This window comes from Protopterus annectens, chromosome 16.part0, assembly GCF_019279795.1.
Source record: "Protopterus annectens isolate FY-2018-M chromosome 16.part0, PAN1.0, whole genome shotgun sequence".
NCBI classification, from domain to species: domain Eukaryota; kingdom Metazoa; phylum Chordata; order Ceratodontiformes; family Protopteridae; genus Protopterus; species Protopterus annectens.
Window position 1 is genome coordinate 736,312,936 of NC_056750.1, and position 26,600 is coordinate 736,339,535.

A 26,600-nucleotide genomic window follows, 5' to 3' on the forward strand; every position below is an offset into this window, starting at 1 on the left:
CAGGCAAATTTTGTTCCTTTAGCCAAGCATGCCTTCTAATGACCGTGCCAGTGGCAGCCACCCTGCAGGAGGCCTCTAGAGCATCAAAACCACAGTGTAAAGTATGTTTTCCCACCTGCTCAGTAGCATGCATTAAATCTTGTAATTCTTTATTGTCTGCACATGCAGAAAAGGTTGACATTTTTTGTTTCATAATGGTCAGAAGATATTGCTGATATTTCAACATATGGAATTGACAATTTAAAGCTGTAATAGTTTGCCCCATCTCTCCAAAGCTCTGGAATCCTTCTCAGACGGAATAGGGTTCTTAGCAGTGGCGGCCTTAGGACCCTGAGAAATGGTTTCTGGATCAGCAGAAGAATTTTTAAACAGAAATTTGTGAGTGTCAGGAACCCTGTAATATCTGTCAGGCTTAGCAGGGGCCGGAGGAAGAGAGTCAGTGGTTAAATTAGATTCAGTGAAGACATCATCCACAATATCCAAAATAGGAGGAATAGCAAGGGGTCTGTGTTGGGGAAGAAGGAGGAAATCCCTAAGCCTTCTCTTAGATTCCGAGTACTCCTGGCTTTCCCAGTGGAAATGTTCCCTCATATCATGTAAAGTTTCCCCAAAAGAGTAATCTTCAGGTGGAGAAGCTGAGGGAATGGATTCTTCAGCATCAGAATCCTCATAAGGAGGAAAAGAATAATCCTGCTCAGAGGAAGAGACGGAAGGGATAGATACTTCATCAGAGGATTCATAATCCAAGTCATGTCTTGGCCTTTTGTCTGGAGGGGGATGGGCACCCCTAATCATAGTTAGTAAGTCCTCAGCCATTTTAAGCATTTGTTTTTGAGATTTAGGTCCCGGATCAGAAGAAGCCTGGGCTTGAGTCCTTGATTTAGGAGTCGTCTTTGCCTTTGACTTCGCTTTTACTTGAAGCTGCGTAGGCCTGAAAACTCCTTCAAAAGCCGGTACCTGCACAACGGCTCCGGACCCATCCGAGGGAGCATTATCCGAAGGTCCTGCACCTTGACTATCCAAAGGCCTAATCGGCTCCTCATGGGAGTCCGTTTCGGCAAGCGGTTCTGAAATGGCCAACAGGGGCTGCAAAACTGCCTCACTGACGATGGCCAAACCGGCATCTGGCTCTAATTGTGAACTGTCTGATTTGGACCTCGGAGGCCTATCCTTATCCTTGCGCCTTTTATGAACTCCGGTAGTCAGAAGCGTGTTCGATGACATGTTATAATTAAATCGCTGTCCAAAATAATGAAATGCAAAGTTGTATCTCCGTTTAATAGTACGTTGATTAAATCTAGCACAAAACCGACAACTAGCTATGTCGTGGTCAGGCCCTAGGCAAGGAATAAAGTAAGAATGAAAATCCTTATGAGGTATTTGCTTCCCACATGAAATACAATTATTAACTTTTTCTGACATCGGACTGGAGCAAGAAAAAAGTTTCCCCAATGGAGTACTTAGCTTTGAAAAGAAGAAGGTCTTCGGATTGAAGCACCGAAAATAACAGGAGACAGCCGACCAGCACTTGCGAACTGCGTTCACCACGCGACAAGAAAGACTGGAGAACATGGCGGCTGGGAGCTTTATACCCTTGTCGCTCTGACGTCAGGGAGGATGAGTTCGCAGCCGACGCCGGACCCAGACTTTGGGATTCTGGCCGACCGAGGGCTGCCTGCCGGCAGAAAGAACCCTACAGTGATGAACATGTAGTAAATCTGACTTTTGTAATAAAGGAGGTGATCGACGTTATTGTATATATTAAAAAAAAAAAAAACACTTGCCAAGGGTAGTATGACAGTGGTATAGCCACATACTGAGAAAGTGGGCGGGCAGGTGCATTTTAAAAGTAGATTTCTCAATTTGTCAGAGAAATAGGTGCCAAGTTCCAGAGTTTGGTCACATTATGGGAGCAGAGTGCAACTCCATAAGAGTTCTGAGGCTTGTTTTAATAGGAAAGGACTTGGGGCACAGCTGTCTATTGGAGGTATGCCAGCTGAGCAGTGGTCTTCCCCTGGTCCAGGCAGACCAATTTTAGCCCCATCCCGGGAAGAGTTATATAAATGTAATAAGAGTATAATACAAATATATGGAAAAAGTTCAAGTATGAGGGAAAAGCGTAAATGTAAAAATGAAATAAACAATCTAATTAAACGTGCATTCTGGTTATTAACTTTAGAGGGCGGGTGACTTGACATATTGACATTGTATGCATGCACTAAAAATCAAATACCAGCTTATTGGAAGATAAAGGTTTAGAATCATTTAGAAAAGCAGAAGCCTAGAGAATGAATTGTTTATATTACTTTTAGTTTAGGTAGGTCTCGCTGCTTCAAACATAACTTCATGTCAGCAAAACAGTGTCCTGAATTGTGTTAATAAGCAGCTTTGATTGAAAAATATAAAAAGAATATATTCAATAGCCTCAAAAATAAGTAAAAAGGCAAACTCATCAAAAAAAAAGTTTTATTTTCAGTTTCTACAGTTACATTTTTATAACTATTTGCTACTTCTCAGTTTTACTGGATTTTGTTAAACTGACAAAAAAGTATAGCTCCAGACATGTCTTTATAGAAACGTGCATGAAGCAGTTATAACCAACATATGACTTTGTACTCCCGTAGAAAAAATTTTAAGATTTAGCGTAATATAGTATTACACAGTCATACCCTTACCAGCACAATTTGCATGACAGTCAAAATACGTTTTTTGTCTGAAAAAAATAAAGACAAACAATATTGTATCAGAAAATAGTGCAAGAAAATACGCAGTACATATAAAACACATCTGTCTTTGTACCTTTCTAATGGAAATTTTCATTGTCAAGGCAATGAAACTAAAATATCCTTACAATTCTCGTGGGAATGTAATTTTCTGCTTAGCATCATAATACTGATGTCATTATAAGACATATTTTAAAACGACTAATTGTAGAGTATTGCATTTGTACATCCTGGGGGAAGTGCGTCTAAAGAGAAAAATTATTATTATGTTCGATGACTTCTTCATCACCTTGGGGATCAATAATATTCTTAGTAACTAAACTAAAAAGGCACATGTTATTTGACATTAATCTAGTTTGAATTGGAAGGCCATTAAAAAGATTTACAATCTGTCCCACAACAGTGTGCACAACATTATTATTATTTCTATAGGGAGTGAAAATAACTACTTGAGTTGAAATCTTTAATCAATGCTTAGAATGTGTAAACGCTTTGAAAAGTTAAACCGCGTGATCATTTAGAAAAAGTGTCTGATGCTCTACATTCTTTGGTGTAACTACATTTTTATGTACTTTTTACAGTGATACAGTGCATTCAGCTTGCTTAATTGAAAACAGTGTGAATCGATCAGATGCTACTCCTAATGTGTACTGCATTGCTAAAAATGGAGAATGTGAGCTACAGTTTGCAGAGACAGGTAGTGATGTAATTAAGTACACAGTTGAAAAGGCAGGCGTTCGATTTGCTTACTAGCTTCAAAAGGCAATTGGACAAATTTACTGTAACTGAAATAAACCAGCTAAACTCAGAAATGGCACAGAAAAATAAAATCATACCAAATGTCTCTACCAAGTTACGAGTCCCAAACAGTTTGCTATCTCTGAATTAATCCACTTTTCATTTTTAAAATAATTTATTTAGATATCTGCATACCCTCAGAGCCAGCCACAGCATATATTCTGGCAGCATCTTTCAGAAGCCTTACCACCAGAGGATTTCATTATGCAGGTCTTGTTACTAACCTAGTTCATACACAGCACTTACATTTGTGAGAATCTGTGCCCTTCTACGTACTTTAAGTATCCTAGGATAGCGCTTGTGTTAGTTTAACAGAAAAATACTAGTCTATCAGTCTACAGACTGGCTTAACCAATGATCAGAGTTTAGAATTAAACCCTAAACCTTGCATCTATGAGGTAAAGACCTTAACCATTATGACATATCCCCTCAAGCAAAATTTCAGTGGCAAAACACACATACAAACAGACGAGCTATCACTGCACAAATAAGATCTTCCGCTAAACATACCCCATTGCATGCACGGTGGTGTTACAATGGGACAAGTATGTTAGCTTGCAGAATTTGCACCCACTTAATATAACAAGTATGTTAGTATTAAGAACTTGTAAACACAATACAACTTTATATGCATGGGCAGTGAATGTGGCTCTGCTGAGATACTCAGCACCCAGTAGTTGTCACTTCTGATGTGATCGTTTACTCCAACTCAAATATGAGAAAGCAGCTTAGGCTGTATTCTGCTGAGCTTTCCTCCTTGGCCAGCACTGCCATCTCTGTGGTCTTGAAATGGAACCTTGTCCACTACAGGCATGACTGGGTACTGTACATCTTTACCATAAAGTAACTTTAATTCAAGTTGTTAATTTTTACAATTTGTTTCTAAGTGAGAGCACCAGATGGGTTCTGTACAAAAATTATAAGCTACCTAAAAATATTATGGCAACTTTACTTGCTAGATAACACAGTGCACAATTCCTCCTTTATGATGATGATGATTATGGTTGTTCATGCCACTGTCACATGAACAAATGCACTCACATATATAGCAGTGTTTCTGAAGTAAAGTCAAGTGGCCATGGTGGTTAAAATCACTGCTCTTGCAATCTCAAAGACATAGAATGACAAAGATCTCACTACACCTTGGATTTCACGGGTCTAATTAATAATCAAGGCGCTGGGGGAAAAGATTGGTAAGGGGGAAATTACTGATGAGGAGGACGACTTCCTCTCCCAGGAGATAGATGGCGCATGTGCCACATGATGCACACACAGTCTAAAATGCCCAGTGGAAATAGAGAAGAAAGACGACATCTTCCTGCAAGGTGGGGGGGGGGGTCATACTACTGAGGTGGTATGACCCAAGTAAATGGATTATAGGCCCTTGCAACAACCCACCATCAAAAGATGACCTGAATGATGGCCATACTGTACCTACGTTGATGCGTCATAATGAGAGATGGAATAGGTGAATTCTGTTGGTGGATTTATGATCAGTAGGCTTAGATAATAAAATCAGTCTTAAAAACCTGTCCCTACAAATATTTCAGAACTGTGTGTCAAAATGCTGCTATCTTTGAATTCCATATTATGTCTTATTTCATTACATTAGTTTCAAACTTACAGTCATTTCTAGTTTCAGTGACATTGACCTTTTAAACCAGTTCCTCTGCTACCACCTTGAAATAGACATAATATAAATACTGTTCACGTCCTTTTTCATCATTTCCTGCCACACTTCACCCGTCTTGCCTTGTTAATAGTCTCCTCCTAGTCGCTGTAATTACCTGCGGGGTTTTTAAACACTCTGCTGGACCTATTACCAAGCAGGACTATTTTTGGTTCTATTTGCTATTCTGTGATTTTTCTCGCTCGTCTAGAAAAAATTAGACCTTTAACATATATTTATTTTTCTACCACCCAAGTGTTGACCTGTGCAACATGCACCATTTTTTCCAATGTCTTCTTTAGATTCCTTCTTCAATTTCTTTTACTCTGCTCGACCTATTTCCTGTTGCATTCAGCTCCATTTTTTTTTCTTTTTCTTTTTTACTTGGCAGCATTTAGTATTTCTTCCTGCACATCAGATCAGATGTGAAAACAAGGGCATCAAGCTTTCTAGCAGGCCTTTTACTGGCCCAATCCTCTTCATTGTCACTAACCCTACGCCTGACTTATCTTTGCTTTGTCTTCCCACCAACTTCAGTAATTGTCACTACAGGTATCCCGTCATCCTTCCATCCCCTGAACTATAGCAGCCTTTTTCAGCATGGATGATTTGCAGAGAAAAAATATCTTAGGTAACGCAACTGCTATCCCATCTTACCTGTGTGATCAAACAATTTTTTGTACATTCTGCAGACATCGTTTGCAAGCTTTGTTTATGTTGGCTTTATTTAGAAATAGTTAAAAATTAATATCAGAAATAATCAAAGCATTTAAGCACGGTTACCATTAACTAAACTCAATGTACAGCATACAACATTGGATATCTTACACCTTTTTCACATATTTTTAATTTGTCTTTTCAATGCCATACCATTTTTGGATGACTAGCTGAGGGATTCCCATAAAAGGATTTATTATTAGAATCAGTAATACAATAAGCATGATTAATCAATAATCAGGGTTTTACAGGAAACAGTCACTACTTTCCAAAATACAACCTATGCCTTAGTGACATTATGTAGCCATCCTGATTCTAAACAGCGGAAGAGTACTGAAGCATTCTTGAAAAGTCTGTGTATTAATCTGTCAAAGGACTGAAAATAAAGGTACAGTAAAATATGGCCATGGGTGTTATTCTGATCTACTGAAAGGTTTTTAGATAGTGGAAAGGAACTGTCTCCCTCACTGTTAAAATTTAAATGACAAAAATGCAACTATGGAAGTAGCAATATAACCTTGTTAAAACTGTTTCTCCGATTGTGCTAGCCTTTTAGCTTTACCAAGCTGTTTTTTTTTTTTACCTACCTTTGGCTTACAACTATTCTAATGTTTGTGTTCAGGCTATCATAACTGTTTACATCAGGTAATGCATTCTAATATGATTTATATTAAGGTCTTTTATCCAACCTCAAGTGCTAGATGGACTGGATGGGGGGGGGGGGGGTGGAGTGAGCAGCTGAAAAAGGTCCCCCCACCCTTTAGTGAGTTAGCTGTCTAGGCTTGATACAATAGCAGAATTAAGAACTCATAAGTAACACATACTGCATAGCTGCAAGGTTGTACATACATGAAAGCATACATGCAACTTTGGAAGACAACCATGTGGTACTTGCAAAGTCCGACTTGTCATGGTCAGGGTTAGGCCCACTCTCTAACAGCAGTATGATACTACACCAGCATCCTTAATCGCCTTGTTGGCCCCAGACATGGATTGGGTTGAACTCAAGGGAGATTAAGACAAGTCCAGTACACCCCACTGATTGGGGAAAGGAGACAGTTGCAGTGGACGTTTTAGCTGTGAAGAGGTATGTGGAGAAAAAAGGTCTATTACCAACCACTGCCCACTGATACATCTATATCATATTCGATCCCATTTGAGTATGAATCAACAACCATCGCCTTTGCTTCATGCACAGATGCACACTGAAAGTTAAGGTGAACTTGAATTTCTATCAAATGATAACACTTAATTTCAAAGAATATAAGTGACAGCATTTTTCCTCCAGAAAGGCATTCAACACTAGTAGATTACCTGAAGTTTTCCAGAAGTACACTGGCTTCATTCAGTTAGAAAAAGGGTAGTAGCAATTTTACTGAATAACTTTATTTCTGACAAAAATATATTAAGACGATTTCAAATCATACTAGATCATAAGTTGTAATTAAACCTCTCTGTCAGACATCTATCCATTAAAACAGACAAGCCAGCCATAATTGCAGGCATGCAGCAGGGCCTCCAGTATGACAGGATGCAAGATGAATTTGTGCAACTTCCTTAAAGGAGACAAGGGTAACAAAATTTGAATATCATCACCCCCCCGAACCAGAGAACAGAAAGACCAGTCAGAGCCAGAAGACAGTATGACAAGGCTGAGAATCAGAGGACAGCAAAACCAGGCTGAGGACCCAGAAGACAAGAGTATGACTTCACTGCAGAAAAGAATTACAATGACAGATCCACATGGTTGACACCCCCCCCCAAGTCAGCGAATAAGACCATTGAGTGTGCCACTCCATTTGACAAAAAGAAAGGAGTCATGTCAGAGGAAGCCATGCAGCAGCTTAATTTTTACAGTAGTGCATGTTTTTAAAAAGACAGACCAGAGAATGTCAGTGTTTATCTGTCATCCTTTTGTGTTTAAAAAAAAAAAAAAAAGTGCAGGGGCAAGAATTTCTAAGTCTGGCAAATATCTTAATAACCTGTCATAGGTAGGTACTAGGCTATTGGCCCAAGAGCCTACATAAGACTAGCCAACAAGGTTCCCTGGCTTATGCCACCCAAAAAAGTTAATTTCCTGTGGCCCTGTCAAACAGAGTCACAGAAGTGATCCCCGGGGTGTATTTCCTATTTCCCATCCACTCGTCAAGATTTTTCTTGAAGAGTGCTAAGAGGAACTTTGTTTGACATAGATGGGTAGCTTGTTCCAGAGTATAGGAAGTCTCTTGGACAGGAATCTATCCCTCCAGCATGACCTGTTTATTGTGATGACAAGGTTTAGGTCCCTAGAGCATGTAGCTTGGAGGGATTGGAATTTCTTTAGGTGTAGCAAGTCCAGCCACTCTAGATTTAACATAGCTTTATAGGATAGGCAGAGATCTTCCCGGAGTAGGCAATATGCTACAGAGTAAAGCTGGAGTTTTTTGAGATGGTCAGTGTAGGGCATCTGTTTGAGGCCAGTAATCTTCTTTGTAAGGTACGTGTGGCCTTTCCAGCTGCTGATGTCTTGTGAGGTACATTCCAAAAGGGGCATTGTACTCTGTAATGGGGCTAATGAGCGCTGAGGAGAGGGGAACAATGACCTCTTTTTCCTGGATGAGAACCTTTTTGTGATGAGGTGTGCCACATTGAAGGATTTCCTGACTACTGTGGCAATGTGATTATCAAAGGAGAGACTACTGTCCATCTGGGTCCCAAGCTGTCTTATCACACATTCGGCATTAAGTAGACTGTCATTTATGTGGTAGTTCATGGGTACAGAGTTTTTATCAAAGGGGATGATAATGCACTTTTTGGCTTTGTGCTTGAGGCCATGCCTTTGACACCAGGCATCTGTCTCAGTGAGGCCCTTCTGTTGGATATCCACATCATTTGGGGACTTGACTATGGCTCCTAGTTTGCAGTCATCTGTGAACTTCATTAGCCAGAGGCCCTCTGTGTTAGTCTGTACATCAGAGAAGTAGATACCAAACAGGAGAGGTCCCAGGACTGAACCCTGTGGTACTCCACTTTTAACTGGTTTGAAGTGAGATTTGGAGTCTGCTGCAACTTTTACAGTGTGGGTTCTGTCAGTGAGTCAGTTGGCAACCTATCTTGTGATGTAGGGATTTATACCTAGTTTAGTGCGTGTAGCTATAATTCCAGAATGGGAGATGGTGTTGAAAGCCTTGGCAAGGTCAACATAGGCATTGTGAACCATTTTACCCTCATCTATGGCTTTGGAGACTCCCTCAAAGAAGTCAATCAGGTTCAGAAGGCATGATCTGCCTTTCACAAACCCGAACTGGGTGGGGTCCACAGTTTGACGGTTACCAATGTCTTTGTTTATGAGTTCCATGATGATATGTTCTACGGCCTTGCATACCAGGCTCATCAGGCTAATAGGTCGATAGTTCCCAGGATCAGTGGTGGCTCCCCCTTTGTGGAGTGGGATAACTGTTGCTGTGCGCCATTCAGTGGGCACAAAGCCTGACCTGAAACTATGATTGAACATGGTGCTTAAGTGTGGAGCCAGTTCATTCTAACGTTCATGTAAAACACAGCCAAGGATGTTGTCCTGTCCCATGGATGCTGTGTTTTTGGTTTTAGAGTGTGCTGCTTTTACCTGCATAGATGTGATTACAAGGACTCTCCATTCTTCCTGTATAGATATGGGCCCTTTAAGGTGTGAGAGGGGGATAAAGGTAGCACTGAACCTATCTGGCAGGATGTTTGCAATATCAGTTGGTTCTGTAATTTTTGTGCCACTGTGCTATAACTCAGAGCAGATCTGCCATTGAGATTCTTGACATAGCTATAGAATGCTTTGTGGTTGCCGTTAGAATCAGTGGTGATTTTGTTTTCTTAGCTAGCTTTGGAGGATTTCAGCTTCTTACTAAAGCTGACCAGGGAGCTCCTACACTCATGGGATTTTACTCGATTTTGCAACAGTTTCTTCCTTCTGTTGTAGAGTTTGTTTATGGCTAGAGACCACCAGATTGGCTTCCTTTTCTTGGAGGATAGCGTCTTTGTTCTGTTTGGCATAGCACGATCCATGCACTCGTTTAAGTGCTTATAGAGTGCATTTGTGTAGGATTCAGCAGTCATAACTGTATTGTCCATCTGCATGGGTGTCATGAAGTTTGGCACTTCTGTCTTAAGAAGCATGAAGCTGGCTTTGGAGAAATTTTTTACCATGGTTTCCTTAACGGGTGGGATGCTGATATCTAGGGTGATTAGCTTATGGTTGGATCTGACCAACGAGGAGTTGACTTCAGGTGTGGAACACCAGTCAGTCATGTTGGTAATGACTAGGTCTAGGATATTGTTGCCCCAGGTGGGGGTGTGGATAAGTTGATCCAGGGCTTTGGAATTTATGAATTCCAGAAAACGTTGTGTGAAGGAGTTGGTACACGAGTAGTTTTCCCAGTTAATGGTGGGGTAGTTGAAATTGCCCATTATTAGGGTGTTTGGTTGAACACTGTTTTCCAGTATATCAAGAAATGAGGAGTGCGAATCCTGGGGCATGGTGGGGGATCTGTAGCAAGCTACAATTTGGATTGCAGTTTTACCCAGAGTTAGTTGCACTTGGATAACTTTTGATGCATTATGCTGCACAACTAGCCTGGAGATGTGGATAGCCTTAATGAATATGGACACATCTCCACCTTTCGTGTTCTGGTCCAGGTTAGATGGCAGAAATGTGTGGTATGAGTTATAGTCTGGTAATGCAGGGGTGCTCTCTAGAGCCTTGAACCAGGTCTCAGTCACTGTACAGATATCAATGTTCTCCATTTTATGGAGTGCCTCAAGTGAGTACATTTTGAGATTTAGACTTCTAGCATTGAGTAGCATTACCCTCAGTTTTTGCTTGCCTGTTCCTGTTATGGTAGTGAATTTGTCATTTGAACCTTGCCTAAAAAAGGCACTATAGGGGCGGCAAGACCCTTAGCCAGCATCCAGAATCCCAGGGGAGACAGGTGCAGGCCAGCTCTGGCAAAGCATCATGGTCTGTCGACCATGTCGTCCCAGGCAGACAGATACTGGATCCCCTTAGAATGACTCCAGAAGCTTAGCCATGCTCCATGAAAGAATTTGCCAAGATACATTTAGAATGAAAGTGCAAAACTAATTCTTTGTCTGGAGCCACATTACTTAATATGCCTCACTTCACAGCAGAGTTGGATGAAATCTAAACCTAAACTGAGACTTCCATTCTGAGAACTTATTTCAGTGATTAATCATGGTAACCACAGAACAAAACAGCTACATACAATATTCTGTCTTCATGCATATAGGTAAAGTCTTAAACAAGAAGATATCCAGATAGTTCCAATGGTAGTAGGAGCAATGGGTTTTATAAAAATAAATAAATAAATAAAACTACAATCATTTAGATATGTTATTGATGCATGTAACTCCGTACGAATTGCAGGAGGAGTCATTACTGGGAAGATGGCGGGTGCTGTGAAGATCACATCTGGCTAACATCACAGATTAAAATACTAATTTAATGAATTCTAATCATACTTTGAGACTTGGGAATGTGGTCCATTCCTGTCATGGTATTAGAAACCCAAAAGATTTGGCGAAATTAAAAAAGTGGCAACAGAACCAAAAGACTTTCTCAGGTGATATAAGAATCCCATTTGGTCTTGATAAATGTGCAAAAGCAACATATAAAGCAGGAAAACTGCAGTACCAATAAAATATCAGCCTGAGTCAGGAATGGGATACAAGGCAACTTGAGCAAGAGGGAGTGTAAAATTATTCTGAAATTGATGAAAGATCAACAATTAAACATGAACAATTGCAAATAAAACTTTACAAGGAATATTTTAGAAGACTATAATTATTACTGGAAACAATATTAACATGTAAGAACAAAGTCCAAGCTATAAATAAATTTGCTCTTCTTGTCCTAACGTACAGTTTTGGAGTGACTGATTGGCCCCAAAAGGTGTTCGATCAGCTGGACAGAAAAACAAGGATGCTTCACGCTCATCAAGTGATTTACAAAAATCATAATATACCAAGACTATATATTCCCCAATCTGGAGGAGGTATGGGCCTCTTTGAAGTTAATTACATGTATAGATCTGCAATTGCAGGACTGCATACATATCTGCTGACCTCACAAGACCCAAACATAGTGAAAGTTTTAAAACATGAGGATATTAAGTTTAAGATGACTTCCCTGTTCAGTCTAACAGAAGCAAATCAGCATCAAGCGTGAATGGAAATCAAACCAGAAGTACATAAAAATCAGGCAGCAAATAAATCTGCCAAAAAACAAAAGAAAAAATATAAGGTGATAGATCAGATGAGAAGGCAAGAAATGTGTGAAATGCATAAATATAGTTGCACGTATAGAAAACTCTTGGAACAACCTAATGTCGATTAGGATCAAACTCAGAAATAGTTAAGGGACATCAAGTTAAATCAAAAGATAAAAGGTTAACATCGGCAGCCCAATATGGTGGACTGCATACAAGATGGCTTACAAAGTCCAGTGAACACGTGAGAGAAACAGACAAATATAGGTTTTGTAAAACAGAATTGGAACCAGTTGCAAATCTTGATGCTGGTTGTGAAGTACTAATGGCGGTAGGACTGTATACTGAAAGGCATAATAATACGGTAAGACTACTGCATTGGGGACTGTGCAAACATAATACTGAAGTAATGGAAAACCACTGCAAACCTGAGCCACAGACCTTTATAGAAAAATGAAGTTTATTTCACATGGATTACCCATTACCAACAATTCAAAAACAGGTGAAAGAAATCCAGATATAGTAGTTCATGAAAAGAAGACAAATGCAGCATTGATGATCGAAATTGCTACATCCAGTAACTACAGTGTCCTGCGTAGAGAGAGACACAAAGTCATAAAACACCAGGATTTGCAGACAGAAACAAGGACAGTGTGGAAGGAGGAGACCCAGACAGTACCAATAGAAGTAGGAGCAATGGGTCTTATAAAAAAGAATTTACAATCGTACTTAAAGATGTTACCAATACATGTAACATCATATGAATTGCAGGAGGAGTCATTACTGGGCACATTGCGGTTGCTGTGAAGAGCACTTATGGCTAACATCAAAGATTGAAACAATACTAATTTCACAAACTTTAATTATACTTTGACTTAGGAATAGGGTCCATTCCCATCATGTTATTAGAAACATAAAAGACTTGGATAAATTAAAAAAGTGATAAAAGAGAGTGAATTGGATACATATGCAATTTGAAGTCAGGCAGGACAAATGGCTAGAATATATCATATTGTGAACTGATTATCAAGAGTAAGAATTGAACTAAATTAGCTCATCACTGATGAAACATCTTATTGCAAGTTCATAACCTCTTTCTTTCCAATATAACTTTCATGAAAGAATGAGATGAGATAAAATGACTAAACTGTATAAAAAATAAATCTAGCAACTTTTCAGTATTTCGGAAGGTATGACAGAATCCATTAATTATATCTAAAATTCAATTTTTCTGCATTAGAACAATATCAAACTGAATTCTAAGAAAAAGTGTGTCATGTTCTATTTTCTTGGAAAGGATTTCCTTCTCTGAGAAATATCAGGAGTTAATACAGCACATGACATCTGTCTACATCATAACAGAACCTTCTGGCAAGTAAAAGGCATGTCCATTAACTGAACAGTAAATGTTTTATTTCAGATAACTGACTCATGTAGCTTTTCACAGCCGATACACTATGAGTTTGTGTTATCAAACAAAAACTATCAGATGCTCATAGTTTCTACAATACACTGACATTCCTGAGCTGATTAGCAATATATGTTCAATCAGCTCTCTAGCCTATCTTCAGAAAAGCATTTTTTTTCTTTTTATGCAGCTTTAAAGTTACATGCTATCAGTATTTTTTCTTTCTACAAGTTTCAGATTTTTTCAACATCAGGTTTTCTGGCCTTCAGATTAAGTGAAAGAAAATACATGGCGTCTGAGATGCAGTTAATTTTCTTTGTTGCATGATATTCATTCTTTAAAAAATATGAAGGGGGAGATCAGTTTTACTTCCCCAGATTTAAAAAAAAAACATCCACAGGAAATTTTACTTGCATTCATGTAAGTATGTTTTAGACATGATATGCTCCACAGACTCAAAGAGGCAATGCATAGTAACATCTGAAGCTTGCGACTTGGTGCAGGTTGCCTGGTTTGAATAAGGAAGGCTTCATGCAGTATATCTTAAAGATGACAATTCATGAAATAGTTTTATATATGTGATTACACAGTGGCCTCTGCAAGTTTATGTCTTTTCATGAGTTTTAACCATAAGATTAAAATGCATGGATACATGATTACAAACCTTTAATTATTAGAATTATTTATGAGATGTTAAAAAAAAAAGGCTCATGCATACTTAAGACTGGCTCTTGCACATTTTCCTAGGTATACAGACCTCACAGATGAACATAAGCAACAACAATGTTTATAACATACATTTGCAGAACTTACATTAGTAAGTATCCTTAATTACTAAACAGCATATCAACATTTTTTCCCATGGAAATGCATTGGAAAGTAGGAAAATATATTTTTTGTGGGATTCCACCTGTGTCCTTGCTGGAAAGGGCCATTGGGTGTTGACTTGGAACATGGGCTAAATTCTTGGCTAGGCTTGTAAGGGCCTCAGGGCCAATAGCCTAGCAAGTTCCAATGATCCTATACAAGGGTCCCATGTGTTTACAAAATAAGCATTACTTTTAAATGTATTTATTGTATATTCACTGAAAACAAACAAAAAATTAAATTAAATGCAAAATTACAAGAAAACAGCAATGAGGACGTGAGGACTTCTGTTTTGCAGAATAAGATGGCACTCAATTTTATCCTGCACTGTAAATGACGATGTGTGGACTTATGAGGCTTGAATGCTCTATGTGCACTACAGACTATGAAAATAAGATAAGATACCATTTGACTACAGTAAAGTAAGTTGACGACTTTTGCCATGCAAAGGAGAATGATAGCTTACAATGGTTATATTTAACAGTTCTGTTTTTAGGTTGGGGGAGTTGAATTTAAGTTCTCAGCTAATGTTTTCATATTAATATGCTCCATGTACAAGATTAATATCAAGGCCAGCACATATCAAATAATGACGGCTGTTGATGATGATTTATTTATTTATTTTATTTATTTATCAGTTGTTGACCGGGAAAGTCCGACTAGGTTCCACAGAGCCTGTCTTCAGTGGAGGCCCGGGGAGAAATGCTCCAGATGCATGTCTTTGGAATGAAATGAAATGTAACTGCCAAATGCTTACAAAATACAAGGATACATATGCAATTGTCCTCATGCTATAGTATATTAGGACGCATGGATGCAGTCTGCATGAGATTACAACATGTTGGGACATTTTATTCATTCAGTTATGACCCAAACATGTTGCGGAATACTGAATAAATGAAACGCACATTTCCATGAGCTCATTGCATAGTGCGATATATGAAATGAGTGATGGCAGTAGTCAGAAAAAAGCAAGAACTTAATAGGCATACTTCCACATGCCAAAATGGTTGACCTGAGTATGAGCTTTTTAAAGAAATTTCTTTTCAATGTGCTGCACAAAAACTTAACTGTGTTAGAAAAGTTTATAGTAGTCGTAGAGAAGTGGAAATGAAATCAGTCATGCAGCATTCATGTCTGACTTTGTTTTATTTTTTTCCCTGTAACCCAAGCTTAACCTACTAAGTTACTTTTCAATGATGGTCTGATGTTAAGAAACTAACAACGGAAATGTTGTTCAACCTATTCAAAATAATGGCAGGACTCTTCTGGCCATCTGATATAACACTGAATCAGGAGTACAGTACCATTGTCCTTGAAAGGAAGGAAATTACTTGTAAAGAAGAATTTATGAATTTCAATGGTGTACTGTATGAGGGATTTCTTAGGCAGAACACTTAAGACGCGTTTCTTAGACAAAAAAATTTAGGATCTTATTCTGCTTATACCCCTCAAAACACACACACAAATGTAAACTAGGAAATCTAATTATTTTCTGCTATTTAGAAATATTATCAGGCAGTGCAATCATGTTGTATGAAGTTAAGCCATAGCTCTGCAGAGAAAGAAAGCATATACATGGGAGATTAAAGTTTGTACAATAGTTAAAGGCTTTGAATATTAGAAATGTGTTGCATACTACTATTATTTGTATATATATATATATATATATATATATATATATATATACACACACACACACACACACACAGACATAAGGCTGAAATTTACAAATACTGAAAACAAAATATCTGAAACTCAAAATATCGAACCCCCCCCCACATCCCTTAATAATTATATATACCAAATCCAAGATTGTACAATATTGCTGAAGGAGCAAATTCCCATTTCGATATATTGAGTTTCAGATATATTGGGTTTCAGTTTTTTGAACTTTGGATCTTATGACATAGACCCATACATATATATAAATATATATATATATATATATATATATATATATATATATATATATATATATATGTTTGTGTGTGTGTGTGTGTGTGTGTGTGTATATATATATATATATATATATATACTTACATACACACCAAAACCTGTAAGTATTTGTCTATAACTGTAGATAATGATTTAAAAGCATTTTAAATTTAATGGTTCTCCCTTATTTTTACTATGATTAGAGGATTGTAACATTTGCTGCTAAGATTAACCATGACATTTTATATATGTTACTTCAGTGACTATATATTTTCTGTGCTATTCAATTTGGTAAATCATTTTAATTGCCTGAAATTCACTCTTTGTGGCAAGCTAAATTAACAACCACTGGGTGCATTCCAAAAAAAGTGAGTAGCAGCACTAAAATCGTGTCACATTTTTTTTTTCAAAATTAATCACATTAGTCCTGACTTTTAATGCTATTCTCAAGTTTGTAACATTTTTATTCTTTATTCCTTTATTTTACAAATACTCAAAAGAGACAGCGACTCTATGTTTTGGCCAAAAGGCATGCAGATAAACAGTTATATTATTTTTATACATTTAAACACATGCTACTACTAAGAACACCACCGACTCTTACTCAGTTTCTGCATTCATTTTATAAATTTTAGGAACAACAAATTCCAAATTAATCAGTAATAGCCCAAAGAAAATTTCAAGGAAAGACGGACCTGTTCTGAATACATAAATACTTTTCTACCACATTTTCCCGTGTTTAACATTTTTTCCTTTAATATGGATGTCTAGACAAGAATACATTGTTGTTTCTCAAAGTATTCTTTAGACTACATCTATGTTTTCCCAATGTAGTTTTTGATATCCAAGAGGACAGCTGGCAGTGTCTTTCAAGTAAATCTTCAACTGCTGACAATATGCAACTTTTTCTATTGCAATACATACTTTATTGAACACCTTTTATCATGTGAATTCTAATGCATGAGCAGTATGCATGCAACATTGCAGAATAAGGCATTGCTATCTTCAAAATGAATGCAACATCAAAGTACTCATCTGTAGTGCAAGTAAGTCGGAGATCGGTCCTACAAAGATATCGATATGCATTAATATACAACAGAATCCCTGAGTGTAAACAGCAATTTTAATCTTTAATTAACAACAGAGAACACTATTTAGTAAATTCACTTCAACACCTTGCATTGTAGATCTATTTGGCTTCAACTAAATGAAGTTAAAATTGCCTGCAGTAATGACAGAGGTATTTACTAGGATTAGTGAAGCAAACTAGTAAAACAACTATAAGAAGTATTAGAATGATACATCCATTAGCAGACTGTATGCCTTAAAGCACAACTATCAGATTTAGTTAATTCTACATGGGCAAAGCATAAATATCTATAGAACCACACAATTTTCATAAATTCTCTATCAACAAAAGCCTTAGATAAGGCTGTACACATTAACTCATATATATATATATATATATATATATATATATATATATATATATATATAGATATATTTTTAAGACTAAAAAGTTTCAGCAGTTATATGTTAGCACCCAATCAAACTCATCAGTGGGACTAAAGATGACATCTATAAAATACATTTTTAGTATGCCCAGATTGTTAGGCTGTCTTGGTTTTCGATCTAACATAACCACAATTAATTTCCTTTATTTATGTCTCCTTTATTATAATTTTATCATTTATATTTTAGAGTTTTACCCTTTTTTCTGCTGGATACTATTTCACTTTGCTATTAGTATGCATTTGCTTTATGCGATTTTATTATGACTGCTTTCTCCTACAGCAATGCTATATGAACATGTGGATATTTATAGGTTGGTCAATTTCAAGTCTGTTTTTCAGAAGAAATATCTTTTCCAGAAAAAAGTGAAGATTTCTTTTTCGTTAATTGTGTGTGCACTTGCGTATGCATTCAACATACTTTTTAAACATTTGATCCTTTGATTGTTACTTAGACTAAAAGAATTCATTAATGGGCAGATATATTTTTAGCTAAATACAAAACTATGTATTAACGAGAATCTTTTTCATCCTTTAGTATCTGCAGCTGTCTTCTATTTCTTTTCTTCTTGATGTTGCTACCCCATTGTCTTAGGGTAAAACAGCACCACCCTCTCTATCTTCTCCTATTCTGGTTTGGTTTTCCCCCTCAAAATTCTATCTGAAAACACATTTTTGTTTTCAGTTTAGCTTTTCCCTCACTAATAAATATTTGCTGGCTATAATCTTCCCTTATTTATTTACTTATTAGTAATAGATTAACTCAGCTTCGTATGGATAGGAAGTCTGTTCCATAGGAAGGGCAGTATCTGGGTCACTTATCTGCCTCTCCAGTTTGTTCTGATTAAGTCACAGATGAAATTCAGGTCCCTAGACCTTGTATTTCTGGTACTGGTTTGGCTTACAAATATGTAGGATATTTGTGTGTGTGGGGTTTACGGATGCCTTTAAGCCAGGCATAAATCACCCCTCAGCAATCTATACAAGGCTGGGGAGAGAGAAAGGGCATTAAGTCACTCTAGATAAAGCAGGTTTGTTTTGCCTTGTATTCTCTTTTTGTAAGGAACCTCTGAGGTTTCTCTAGTTATTGCATATGATTGGTCAGGTACATAAATTGTACTCTACATGACCTATATGCCATACTCTTTCTCACAACTGTGAACACAAGGTGGTCCAAGGTAAGGCTACAGACTACATGAGTACCCAGATCCCTGACAACCAGGTTAACTCTTAGGAGTGTATTATCAACATGGTAATTAGCTGGGATGTTGACTGCACAAAGGCTACAATTATACACTTCTTAGCACTGAGTTTAAGACCGTGCCTTTGGCACCATTTGTTAGTCATAGTTAGACCTTCTTGAAGAATGCTAGTATCTGCAGAAGAGTTGATGATAACCCTCAGCTTGCAATCATCTGCAAATTTAGTCAGCCATAAACCTTCATCATTTGATTCCATTTCAGACAAATAGATGCCAAAAAGGAGCAGACCTAATATGGAGTCCTGGAGGACCCTGCTAGTGACTGGCCTCTTGGTAGAGGTGGCCATACCTATTTTGACCTCTTGGGTCCTATTAGAGGGCCAGTTGACTATCCAGCAGGTGTTAAAAGGGTTTACACCTAAATTGGTGAGCTTGTCTATAATTCCTGAGTGGAGTATTGCATCAAAAGCCTTGGCCAAGTCAAGGTAAGCTGAGGGCATAGTCTTACCTTCATCAAAAGCTTTGGTGACTTTCTCAAAGATGTCCACCAGACTTAATAGGTATGCTCTTCCTTTAACAAAACCAAACTGTGATGGGTCCAGCACTTGCATGTTACATAAATCTTCATTTATCATAACCATGATTATTTTTTCCATGGTCTTGCATATCAGGCTGGTAGTTACTGATCAGTGGATGGACCTCCTTTGTGTCGGAGAATGATTATAGTAATCTTCTATTCCTTGGACTCAAGCTGAAAAGCGATTTGAAGTGGACCAAAGAGGTAATGTTTCATGGTATACATTAAGCATCCTAGGATGTTACCGGGGTCCATCCATCTAGTCTTTGGCCTTGGAAAAAGCATTAATGACTATTTCCTAGTAATAGTTGAGGGAATTGTGGTATCCAGTATTTTTTTTGGACTATATGGTGGAGTAGGGGGAGAAATTTGAGCTGAACCTGTCAGCCAAAAGGATGGCAATGACCTCCAGTTCAGTATGGGTGATGCCTTTTACAATACGTTCTGTGAATTGGTTTGCATTTCCCCTGAGGTTACAGAAATAGCTATAGAAAGCTTTGTGGTTGACCTTGGCCTGAGAAGCTATTTTTTCTTCAAATTTATCCTTTGAAGTATTAATTAACCCTCAACTGCCTTGTGAGATATGTCATGGGGCGTTTTATATATATATATATATATATATATATATATATATATATATATATATATATATATATATACATACATACGTATATATGACATTTTTAGCTATACTTGTAAAATATTTAAATTTCTTATATTTCTTTCTCTCAACTCCTACCAGATGCTTAGAATTCACTCAACAGATACATTTTCCATACATCCTGATTTCATCTCATTAGCATTTACACTTTCATATGGTATCTTTCTCTTTAGTTCTGCAATTCATTTGAATTCTCAGTTTCATAACATTTTCAGGTTATAATGATGCTTCTTCCTGGCTTTGTAGCACTTCTACAACACAAAAATTGCAACATTTAAGCACTTAAGCACTTCCTTATAATGTTATTGGTGGTATATGCTAACAAATTACTTCAGTTGTTACAGTTGTTACAGATTTAGCTTCTCTTTGTAATCACAATCAAATTCTTATATCTTCAAGGCTTTCTAGCAGTACGATTTGATTTTTTTTTTTTTTTTGTTGGATTCATACACTCTAATGATTGTGACTGGCGGTTATTCTCCCTTTTTTCTGGGTTAGTCAGAGGCACAACTGTAAGCTTAGTCATCTGTGGGATCCTTTCCACACACTGGTAAGGTTATCTTAAAAAAAACTGGCCTTAAAATATGCTTAAAAAGGGGAAATATTTCCTAATTATTCAGCCATGTGTTAAATTGGGATCAAAACAGTTGAATGGACTGTGTTTCCAAACTGTTTTACTCCAGCCTAAATAACAGGATATGTTTAACACCATTAACTCATAATACTTTGAAATTGTCTTCTTACATGTACACTGCTCATATGTAGCAACATACAACCATGAGTAACAGTCATCTGTTAAGATAAATGTTGACTGCACAGTAATAAAATGCAGCTTTACATTTCCCAGAGTTACTTTATTGCATTCTAGTGACATAATGCCATTCATAGAATGCCTTTAAAAAGGCTGCAGTTTTCACAAATTTAACAGTTACCATCAGTGTTGAGAATCTAACTTTGTGATCCTTTTTTATAAATTTACAATGCATGTCTACAACTTTTTCAACTGTTTGTTGATCATGGAGCCTTTGCAAAGTTACAGAGACTCATTCATTCTTTAAAGGTGAGGTTCATCCTCAGATCAACCAGGGCAACAGTGTATACAGGATGGCCTTCATCTAGATAGGCATTGTGGTGTCACAATGTCCCTGATACTGGAGACACTGTGCTCTCAATTACATCCAGGCAATTAGAGTATTTTGTAGGAATGACCTAACCTTACCCAGATGGTGGTATACACACCTGCAACATGCAGAGGCTATCAGTGTTTAACTCATATCCATACATGTGCATGCCTTCATATGCCAGGAGCTACTATAATCAGCTTGCTCTTCTCCACGCGGGCACCTGCTTCCCATGCCTAGATATGTCTGTTCTTTAGCAATGGAGCAGAAAATAAAGATATCTAGAAGACAATTCGCTCCCCACGGGATAGTTATCTCTCATGCTTCTAGTCAGCACTTTCACCAACCTAGTCCACTAAATGAACCCCAGTTGTATCGGCATTAGTCAGAGATTTATCCCTTCACACCAATGTATTAACTTGCTTGTTGCAAACATTTGCTATAGGTTTTACTAAAGGTCTCCAATGACAGTGCTCGGGACTTTAGCATTACTCATTGGTTACAAAATGCCCAGACCATCCAGCAAAGTTGATCATCATCACATGTGAGTCAACCAATCTTTATGAAAATGGCACAGCTTATTATAAACATGTACAAATAAGGAAAGTTCAGCCGAAGTAAAGAAAGCGTTGCATTTTTAACTAAAATACATAGTCGGTACCTTTAGCTCAGATTCACACTTCTGGGAAACTGTCTCCAATAGCAACTCTGATACAAACTACTTTATTAATACAGCCAGGTAACCATCCAGTTTTAAATCAACATGTGCAATTTAAGAAAATAATTAAAAGCAATCAATGAAATATAATAACTATAACAATTAATTACATGACTATTATAAATACTTTTTACCCATACAGACATTTTTGACAACTGCTCACACATATGGGTTACTCGTTCTCCTTTATTTTATTTCTGCTGGAAAGTGTTTGTCTGTTTCTAAATGTCTTTGTTAGTGAAACAAAATTATATTGGTGGTGCAGCGGTTAACATTGCCACCTTACAGCTAAAGGTTCTGCGATTCAATCCTCGACTGGGGTGTCTTCTGTGCGGACTCTGCATGTCCTCCCTGTGGTCGTGTGGGTTTCCTCCCGCATCCCAAAGACATGCTGTAGGTGGATTGGACACACTAAATTGGCCCTAGGTGTGAGTGTGTGCACCTTTTTTGGAAGGTTGGGTGCTGGGCTGGCAACTCGATACTGTAAAACTCCACTGACAATCATGAGCGTACAGTGATACGCTGTGGCGACCCGTAACCAAGAAAAAGCCGAAAGAAGAAGTGAAAAAAATTAAATGGGTGTCTATTAGTGTTTGAAGTGTGTGTACATGTCAGAGGGTTAGGTTAGGCATAAGGATAGCTTTACTGTTGTGTATGTGAATTGGACTGTGTGGGTGTGTGTGTGTGAGATGTTTAGAGTTGGGTTACAGGATAGATGTAATGGGATCCTATCTCGCCTCATTCATAACAGATGGGTTCTGAGCCGATCCGTCGGCTCCGACCGCCACTATACTAGAGCAAAGTCTCTCATTGGCTGGCTACCCTATCCCACAATGCACCACTTTTCAATGATGGTCTGATGTTAAGAAACTAACAACAGAAATTTTGTTCAACCTATTCAAAGTAATGGCAGGACTCTTCTGACTATCTGATATAACACTGAATCAGGAGTACAGTACCCTTGTCCTTGAAAGGAAGGAAATTACTTGTAAAGAAGAATTTATGAATTTCAATGGTGTACTGTATGAGGGATTTCTTAGGCAGAACACTTAAGACGCGTTTCTTAGACAAAAAAAATTAGGACCTTATTCTGCTTATACCCCCCAAAACACACATACACAAAAGTAAACTAGGAAATCTAATTATTTTCTGCTATTTAGAAATATTATCAGGCAGTGCAATCATGTTGTATGAAGTTAAGCCATAGCTCTGCAGAGAAAGAAAGCATATACATGGGAGATTAAAGTTTGTACAATAGTTAAAGGTTTGGAATATTAGAAATGTGTTGCATACTACTATTATTTGTATATATATATATATATATATATATATATATATATATATACACACACACACACAGACATAAGGCTGAAATTTACAAATACTGAAAACAAAATATCTGAAACTCAAAATATCGAAACCCCCCCCACATCCCTTAATAATTATATATAACAAATCCAAGATTGTATAATAGTGCTGAAGGATCAAATTCCCATTTCGATATATTGAGTTTCAGATATATTGGGTTTCAGTTTTTTGAACTTTGGATCTTATGACATAGACACATACATATATATATATATATATATATATATATATATATATATATATATATATATATATATATATATATGTTTGTGTGTGTGTGTGTGTGTGTGTATATATATATATATATATATATATACTATACACCAAAACCTGTAAGTATTTGTCTATAACTGTAGATAATGATTTAAAAGCATGTTAAATTTAATGGTTCTCCCTTATTTTTACTATGATCAGAGGATTGTAACATTTGCTGCTAAGATTAACCATGACATTTTATATATGTTACTTCAGTGACTATATATTTTCTGTACTACTCAATTTGGTAAATCATTTTAATTGCCTGAAATTCACTCTTTGTGGCAAGCTAAATTAACAACCACTGGGTGCATTCCAAAAAAAGTGAGTAGCAGCACTAAAATCGTGTCACATTTTTTTTTTCAAAATTAATCACATTAGTCCTCAGACTTTTAATGCTATTCTCAAGTTTGTAACATTTTTATTCTTTATGCCTTTATTTTACAAATACTCAAAAGAGACGGCGACTATGTTTGGCCAAAAGGCATGCAGATAAACAGGCATATTATTTTTATACATTTAATCACATGCTTCCACCAAGACCACCACCGACTCTTACTCAGTTTGTGCATTCATTTTATAAATTTTAGGAACAACAAATTCCAAATTAATCAGTAATAGCCCAAAGAAAATTTCAAGGAAAGACGAACCTGTTCTGAATACATAAATGCTTTTCTACCACATTTTCCCGTGTTTAACATTTTTTCCTTTAATATGGATGTCTAGACAAGAATACATTGTTGTTTCTCAAAGTATTCTTTAGACTACATCTATGTTTTCCCAATGTAGTTTTTGATATCCAAGAGGACAGCTGGCAGTGTCTTTCAAGTAAATCTTCAACTGCTGACAATATGCAACTTTTTCTATTGCAATACATACTTTATTGAACACCTTTTATCATGTGAATTCTAATGCATGAGCAGTATGCATGCAACATTGCAGAATAAGGCATTGCTAACTTCAAAATGAATGCAACATCAAAGTACTCATCTGTAGTGCAAGTAAGTCAGAGATCGGTCCTACAAAGATATCGATATGCATTAATATACAGCAGAATCCCTGAGTGTAAACAGCAATTTTAATCTTTAATTAACAACAGAGAACACTATTTAGTAAATTCACTTCAACACCTTGCATTGTAGATCTATTTGGCTTCAACTAAATGAAGTTAAAATTGCCTGCAGTAATGACAGAGGTATTTACTAGGATTAGTGAAGCAAACTAGTAAAACAACTATAAGAAGTATTAGAATGATACATCCATTAGCAGACTGTATGCCTTAAAGCACAACTATCAGATTTAGTTAATTCTACATGGGCAAAGCATAAATATCTATAGAACCACACAATTTTCATAAATTCTCTATCAACAAAAGCCTTAGATAAGGCTGTACACATTAACTCATATATATATATATATATATATATATATATATATATATATATATATAGATATATTTTTAAGACTAAAAAGTTTCAGCAGTTATATGTTAGCACCCAATCAAACTCATCAGTGGGACTAAAGATGACATCTATAAATTAATTTTAGTATGCCCAGATTGTTAGGCTGTCTTGGTTTTCGATCTAACATAACCACGATTCATTTCCTTTATTTATGTCTCCTTTATTATAATTTTATCATTTATATTTTAGAGTTTTACCCTTTTTTCTGCTGGATACTATTTCACTTTGCTATTAGTATGCATTTGCTTTATGCGATTTTATTATGATTGCTTTCTTCTACAGCAATGCTGTATGAACATGTGGATATTTATAGGTTGGTCAATTTCAAGTCTGTTTTTCAGAAGAAATATCTTTTCCAGAAAAAAGTGAAGATTTCTTTTTAGTTAATTGTGTGTGTACTTGCGTATGCATTCAACATACTTTTTAAACATTTGATCCTTTGATTTTTACTTAGACTAAAAGAATTCATTAATGGGCAGATATATTTTTAGCTAAATACAAAACTATGTATTACTGAGAGTCTTTTTTGTCCTTTAGTATCTGTCACTGTCTTCTATTTCTTTTCTTCCTGATGTTGCTACCCCACTGTCTTAGGGTAAAACAGCACCACCCTCTCTATCTTCTCCTATTCTGGTTTGGTTTTCCCCCTCAAAATTCTATCTGAAAACACATTTTTGTTTTCAGTTTAGCTTTTCCCTCACTAATAAATATTTGTTGGCTATAGTCTTCCCTTATTTATTTACTTATTAGTATTAGATTAACTCAGCTTCGTATGGATAGGAAGTCTGTTCCATAGGAAGGGCAGTATCTGGGTCACTTATCTGCCTCTCCAGTTTGTTCTGATTAAGTCACCGACGAAATTCAGGTCCCTAGACCTTGTATTTCTAGTACTGTTTGGCTTACAAATATGTAGGATATTTGTGTGCGTGGGGTTTACGGATGCCTTTAAGCCAGGCATAAATCACCCCTCAGCAATCTATGCAAGGCTGGGGAGAGAGAAAGGGCATTAAGTCACTCTAGATAAAGCAGGTTTGTTTTGCCTTGTATTCTCTTTTTGTAAGGAACCTCTGAGGTTTCTCTAGTTATTGCATATGATCGGTCAGGTACATAAATTCTACTCTACATGACCTATATGCCATACTCTTCCTCACAACTGTGAACACAAGGTGGTCCAAGGTAAGGCTACAGACTACATGAGTACCCAGATCCCTGACAACCAGGTTAACTCTTAGGAGTGTATTATCAACATGGTAATTAGCTGGGATGTTGACTGCACAAAGGCTACAATTATACACTTCTTAGCACTGAGTTTAAGACCATGCCTTTGGCACCATTTGTTAGTCATAGATAG